This window comes from Penaeus japonicus, unplaced genomic scaffold, assembly GCF_977035675.1.
Source record: "Penaeus japonicus unplaced genomic scaffold, GWHDUDI00000001_assembly GWHDUDI00000036, whole genome shotgun sequence".
NCBI classification, from domain to species: domain Eukaryota; kingdom Metazoa; phylum Arthropoda; class Malacostraca; order Decapoda; family Penaeidae; genus Penaeus; species Penaeus japonicus.
Window position 1 is genome coordinate 21237778 of NW_028234438.1, and position 7500 is coordinate 21245277.

General features: G+C 35.8%; 1 protein-coding gene across 6 annotated transcripts in view; it reads right to left on the reverse strand.

The window, feature by feature from the left end:
* LOC122259495 (uncharacterized) overlaps positions 1-7500 on the reverse strand; it is a 162707-nt gene that overhangs the window by 34889 nt on the left and 120318 nt on the right. The gene's annotated exons all lie outside the window — the stretch shown is intronic.

Sequence of the window (7500 nt, forward strand, 5' to 3'; positions counted from 1 at the left end):
ACAAAAGTGAATCAATCCAAAAAATGTGCAATCACATCAGTGACAAAAGTGAATAAATCCCCCCCAATGCAATCACATGAGTGACAAAAGTGAATCAATCCCCCCAAAAATGCAATCACATCAGTGACAAAAGACAATCAATCCCCCCAAAAAGGCAATCACATCAGTGACAAAAGTGAATCAATCCCCCCAAGAATGCAATCACATCAGTGACAAAAGTTAATCAATCCCCCAAGAATCCAAAAAATGCAATCATATCAGTGACAAAAGTGAATCAATTCCCCCCAAAATGCAATCACATCAGTGACAAAAGTGAATCAATTCCCCCCAAAAATGCAATCACATCAGTGACAAAAGTGAATCAATACCCCAAAAATGCAATCACATCAGTGACAAAAGTGAATCAATACCCCAAAAATGCAATCACATCAGTGACAAAAGTGAATCAATTCCCCCAAAAAATGCAATCACATCAGTGACAAAAGTGAATCAATCCCCCCAAAAATGCAATCACATCAGTGACAAAAGTTAATCAATTCCCCCAAAATGCAATCACATCATTGCCAAAAGTGAATTAGTCCGAAAAAATGCAATCACATCAGTGACAAAAGTTAATCAATTCCCCCAAAATGCAATCACATCATTGCCAAAAGTGAATCAATCCCCCAAAAATGCAATCACATCAGTGACAAAAGTGAATCAATCCCCCAAAAATGCAATCACATCAGTGACAAAAGTGAATCAATCCCCCAAAAATGCAATCACATCAGTGACAAAAGTGAATTAGTCCGAAAAAATGCAATCACATCAGTGACAAAAGTGAATCAATCCAAAAAATGCAATCACATCAGTGACAAAAGTTAATCAATACCCCCAAAAATGCAATCACATCAGTGACAAAAGTGAATCAATACCCCAAAAATGCAATCACATCAGTGACAAAAGTGAATCAATCCCTCAAAATGCAATCACATCAGTGACAAAAGTGAATCAATTCCCCCTAAAATGCAATCACATCAGTGACAAAAGTGAATCAATCCCCCAAAAATGCAATCACATCAGTGACAAAAGTGAATTAGTCCGAAAAAATGCAATCACATCAGTGACAAAAGTGAATCAATCCAAAAAATGCAATCACATCAGTGACAAAAGTGAATCAATCCCCCCAAAAATGCAATCACATCAGAATCAATCCCCCTAAAATGCAATCACATCAGTGACAAAAGTGAATCAATCCAAAAAATGCAATCACATCAGTGACAAAAGTGAATCAATTCCCCCAAAAAATGCAATCACATCAGTGACAAAAGTGAATCAATCCCCCAAAAATGCAATCACATCAGTGACAAAAGTGAATCAATCCCTCAAAATGCAATCACATCAGTGACAAAAGTGAATCAATCCCCAAAAAAATGCAATCACATCAGTGACAAAAGTGAATCAATCCCCAAAAAAATGCAATCACATCAGTGACAAAAGTGAATCAATCTCCCCAAAATGCAATCACATCATTGCCAAAAGTGAATCAATCCCCCCAAAAATGCAATCACATCAGTGACAAAAGTGAATCAATCCCCCAAAAATGCAATCACATCAGTGACAAAAGTGAATCAATCCCCCAAATGTGCAATCACATCAGTGACAAAAGTGAATCAATCCCTCCAAAAATGCAATCACATCAGTGACAAAAGTGAATCAATACCCCAAAAATGCAATCACATCAGTGACAAAAGTGAATCAATCCGAAAAAATGCAATCACATCAGTGACAAAAGTGAATCAATCCCCCCAAAATGCAATCACATCAGTGACAAAAGTGAATCAATACCCCAAAAATGCAATCACATCAGTGACAAAAGTGAATCAATCCCTCAAAATGCAATCACATCAGTGACAAAAGTGAATCAATCCGAAAAAATGCAATCACATCAGTGACAAAAGTGAATCAATACCCCAAAAATGCAATCACATCAGTGACAAAAGTGAATCAATACCCCAAAAATGCAATCACATCAGTGACAAAAGTGAATCAATACCCCAAAAATGCAATCACATCAGTGACAAAAGTGAATCAATCCAAAAAATGCAATCATATCAGTGACAAAAGTGAATCAATTCCCCCCAAAATGCAATCACATCAGTGACAAAAGTGAATCAATACCCCAAAAATGCAATCACATCAGTGACAAAAGTGAATCAATTCCCCCAAAAATGCAATCACATCAGTGACAAAAGTGAATCAATACCCCAAAAATGCAATCACATCAGTGACAAAAGTGAATCAATACCCCAAAAATGCAATCACATCAGTGACAAAAGTGAATCAATCCCTCAAAATGCAATCACATCAGTGACAAAAGTGAATCAATCCCTCAAAATGCAATCACATCAGTGACAAAAGTGAATCAATCCCCCAAAAATGCAATCACATCAGTGACAAAAGTGAATCAATTCCCCCCAAAATGCAATCACATCAGTGACAAAAGTGAATCAATACCCCAAAAATGCAATCACATCAGTGACAAAAGTGAATCAATCCCCCCAAAATGCAATCACATCAGTGACAAAAGTGAATCAATCCCCCCAAAAATGCAATCACATCAGTGACAAAAGTGAATCAATCCCCAAAAAAATGCAATCACATCAGTGACAAAAGTGAATCAATACCCCAAAAATGCAATCACATCAGTGACAAAAGTGAATCAATCCCTCAAAATGCAATCACATCAGTGACAAAAGTGAATCAATACCCCAAAAATGCAATCACATCAGTGACAAAAGTGAATCAATACCCCAAAAATGCAATCACATCAGTGACAAAAGTGAATCAATACCCCAAAAATGCAATCACATCAGTGACAAAAGTGAATCAATCCCTCCAAAAATGCAATCACATCAGTGACAAAAGTGAATCAATACCCCAAAAATGCAATCACATCAGTGACAAAAGTGAATCAATTCCCCCCAAAATGCAATCACATCAGTGACAAAAGTGAATCAATTCCCCCCAAAATGCTATCACATCAGAATCAATCCCCCTAAAATGCAATCACATCAGTGACAAAAGTGAATCAATCCAAAAAATGCAATCACATCAGTGAAAAAAGTGAATCAATCCCTCCAAAAATGCAATCACATCAGTGACAAAAGTGAATCAATACCCCAAAAATGCAATCACATCAGTGACAAAAGTGAATCAATCCCCCAAAAATGCAATCACATCAGTGACAAAAGTGAATCAATCCGAAAAAATGCAATCACATCAGTGACAAAAGTGAATCAATTCCCCCAAAAAATGCAATCACATCAGTGACAAAAGTGAATCAATCCCCCAAAAAGGCAATCACATCAGTGACAAAAGTCAATCAATCCCCCCAAGAATGCAATCACACCAGTGACAAAAGTGAATCAATCCCCCAAAAATGCAATCACATCAGTGACAAAAGTGAATCAATCCAAAAAATGCAATCACATCAGTGACAAAAGTGAATCAATCCCTCCAAAAATGCAATCACATCAGTGACAAAAGTGAATCAATACCCCAAAAATGCAATCACATCAGTGACAAAAGTGAATCAATTCCCCCTAAAATGCAATCACATCAGTGACAAAAGTGAATCAATACCCCAAAAATGCAATCACATCAGTGACAAAAGTGAATCAATACCCCAAAAATGCAGTCACATCAGTGACAAAAGTGAATCAATCCCCCCAAAATGCAATCACATCAGTGTCAAAAGTAAATCAATCCCCCCAAAAATGCAATCACATCAGTGACAAAAGTGAATCAATTCCCCCTAAAATGCAATCACATCAGTGACAAAAGTGAATCAATCCCCCCAAAAATGCAATCACATCAGTGACAAAAGTGAATCAATTCCCCCTAAAATGCAATCACATCAGTGACAAAAGTGAATCAATCCCCCCAAAAATGCAATCACATCAGTGACAAAAGTGAATCAATCCCCCCAAAATGCAATCACATCAGTGTCAAAAGTAAATCAATCCCCCCAAAAATGCAATCACATCAGTGACAAAAGTGAATCAATTCCCCCTAAAATGCAATCACATCAGTGACAAAAGTGAATCAATCCCCCCCAAAAATGCGATCAAATAAGTGACAAAAGTGAATCAATCGCCCCGAAAATGCAATCACATCAGTGACAAAAGTGAATCAATCCCCCAAAAATGCAATCACATCAGTGTCAAAAGTAAATCAATCCCCCAAAAAATGCAATCACATCAGTGACAAAAGTGAATCAATCCAAAGCAAAGCCGGTATCAAAGAGCGAGCTTTTAATACGGTCACAAAGTCATTGAATTTAGTGAGATTAGTTTCGAAACCCAATTTCCATTTTGCGGGTCCAGGACTCGTAGATTAGCTTATTCATGGTTTCTTCAGATTTTGGTGATCAGTTTTCGGTTTTGTTGTCGCAGGATAGCTTTAGTGGGATGATTTTAAACAATAGATTTTGAAAATGGGTATCGGTTATTAAAGTCTGACACACACACACACACTCTCTCTCTCTCTCTTTCTCTATCTGTCTCTCTCTCTCTTTCTCCCTCTCTCTCTCTCTCTCTTTCTCTCTCTGTCTCTCTCTTTATTTCTCTCTCTTTCTCCCTCTCTCTCTCTCTCTTTCTCTCTCTCTCTGTCTCTCTCTTTCTCTGTCTCTCTCTCTTTATTTCTCTCTCTCTCTCCCCCCTCTCTCTCTCTCTCTTTCTCTCTCTATCTCTCTTTATTTCTCTCTCTCTCTCTCTCTTTATCTCTCTCTCTCTCACTCTCTCTCTCCCTCTCTCTCTCACACACAAGGGCTAAACAACGAAAATAAGGTACATAGTGATAGTTTTCCTTTATACGTATTTGTGTCTCCTTTTCGTAACGTTCACGTATTTTCTCATTATCCTATTCATCATCTGTTTCCTAATCATTACATTTCATTATCAAAGACTTATAATGCATCAGAGTTTAAAACTTGTATGAAAGGCAAACAAGCTATAGACTTTGTTATCAATATTGTTGCAATATTATTGTTATCAATATTGTTGCGACATTATTTTTATCAATTTGTTGCAACATTGACATTTTTTATCATTATTCCTGTAGTAATTTCCAATCGATGTAGTTTTATGATCAATGTTATTAATATCAATATTGGTATTCGTTATCAACAGCAACAGCACTTTATCCCCATACAAGATTGAAAGTCTTCCATATAAAATGTTGCGACAGGATATCAGATCACTTGCTTATAACTCTCTCTTATCACAAAACGCAAAGCTACATTCCCAAACTTTCATCAATATAACAGCATCCACAGCCTATAAAATATAAAACAAAACAAAACCAGGCAAAAATAGGCAATGTTTATGCTAATTCGTTTAAACATGTGAAGCAAATGTCAAAATTAAACAATCAACAAAGGAAAAAACAACAAAAACAACGAAGGAAAATTGTAAGAAAACATACCGTATATACCGAGGACTTTTTCGCTCTCTTTCTTCTTACGGATAACATCAATATCTCATTAATGATCGATACCAATATCTTACGGGTAGGAAGCAGCAGAGGGTAAAATTATCTATATATCATAATCTATATTAATATCTCACGGGTAGAGAGCAACAGAGCGAAAAAAAATCCTTCAGAATGAGCGTGTGTTTTCCCGCGCTTTTCCCTTTCGCTGGGAAGTCGAGGTTCCACTAGTCTCGTCTAACTCTGGGACCAAACTCACGCCGGGGATTATCTATATATCATAATCTATATTAATATCTCACGGGTAGAGAGCAACAGAGCGAAAAAGAAATCCTTCAGAATGAACGTGTGTTTTCCCGCGCTTTTCCCTTTCGCTGAGAAGTCGAGGTTCCACTGGTCTCGTCTAACTCTGGGACCACACTCAAGCCGGGGATTATCACCACCCTTACGCCCTGGCCTAGGCAAGTCATGAGGACCAAAGCTAGGCAAGTCATGAGGAGCCAGAGCTAGGCAAGCCACGAGGAGCCAGAGCTGGACTGCTATTTGCCGATCAATGAGGATCTATAGTCGACGATCGAATTGGAAATTAGTTAAATAGCAATCACGCAGTTACGAAACCATTAAAGACCTTTTGAAACCACCATGGATACGCCCAGTCCGGTGGAATGTAGTGCAATGTAACCAATATATGAGATTGGACGGCCGGAGGTGACTCGGGATTGACAATCAGTTGCAAAGTGGTCTTGGCAATTGCATAGCAACATAGTTCAAAATGCATATTCTATTTCGACGGAATCTTATCAACGTTTTTTTTTTTTTTTTTTTTTTATATCATCGGATGTTATTTTAGAGACGCGGATGCTAGCGGTGTCGCGATGGGATCTAGTCATCATAAAAAAAAATAGTATTCATCATCATTATTACCATCACTAGTATTGTCATTACTATTACCATTATTATTATTATCATCGTCAACATTATCATCATCATCATCATCATTATAACCGTTATCATCTTCATCATTATCATTATTGCTATTATCATCGTTATCATCAATATCGTAATTAATATTATCATCACTATTACAATTATCATCATCTTTTATCATCATTGCTAGCATTACTATTATCAGCATTGCAATGATATTTAATGCCATTATTATTACTACTATTAACATTGCTATGATCATCATTATCGTTATCTTTATTATCATAATTATTATGATTATTCGTATCACTGTCATCATTATCATTATAAGCATTATTATTAGTAGTAGTGATAGGATTATCATTACTATTATCATCGTCATTATCATTATCGTTATTATTATCATCCTTATCATCCTCATTCTAGATATCATTATTACCATCATTATCATGTTTAATGCTATCATCCTTATTATCATCATTATCTTTATCATTGTTGTCAATATCATCACTATTAGTATTACTATTATTATAATCATTATTGCTATTATAACTATGACTAGTATCATTATTGTTTTTATTATCATAACTATTATTTTTTTCCAGTATCATAACTATTGTCATCATTATAATCATCATCATTGTTATCATTATCATCAATACCATTCCTATCATCATTATCATCATTATAATTAATACTACTTCCATCATCATTATCATTACCCTTGCCATTATGTAGTTTTTTATTGTCATCATCATATAATTATTTCTATCATTATCATTAGTATCATTATATTTATTGCCATTATCATAGTTATCACTATCATTATCATTATCCGAACTGCTAATAATCATCATCATTATTATCATTATTATAATCATTGTCTATTATTACTATCATTATTATCATCAATATCTTCATCATTATTATTATCAATATCATTATCATCAATGTCAATATTATCACCATAAAGAACAGTACTATTACTACTATGTGCGTACGTGTCTGTGTGTGTGTGTGTGTGTTTGTATGTGTGTGTGTGTATGAATGTACGCGTGTACATGAGTGTGTATGGGGGGTGTGGGTGTGCGAATGCATGTG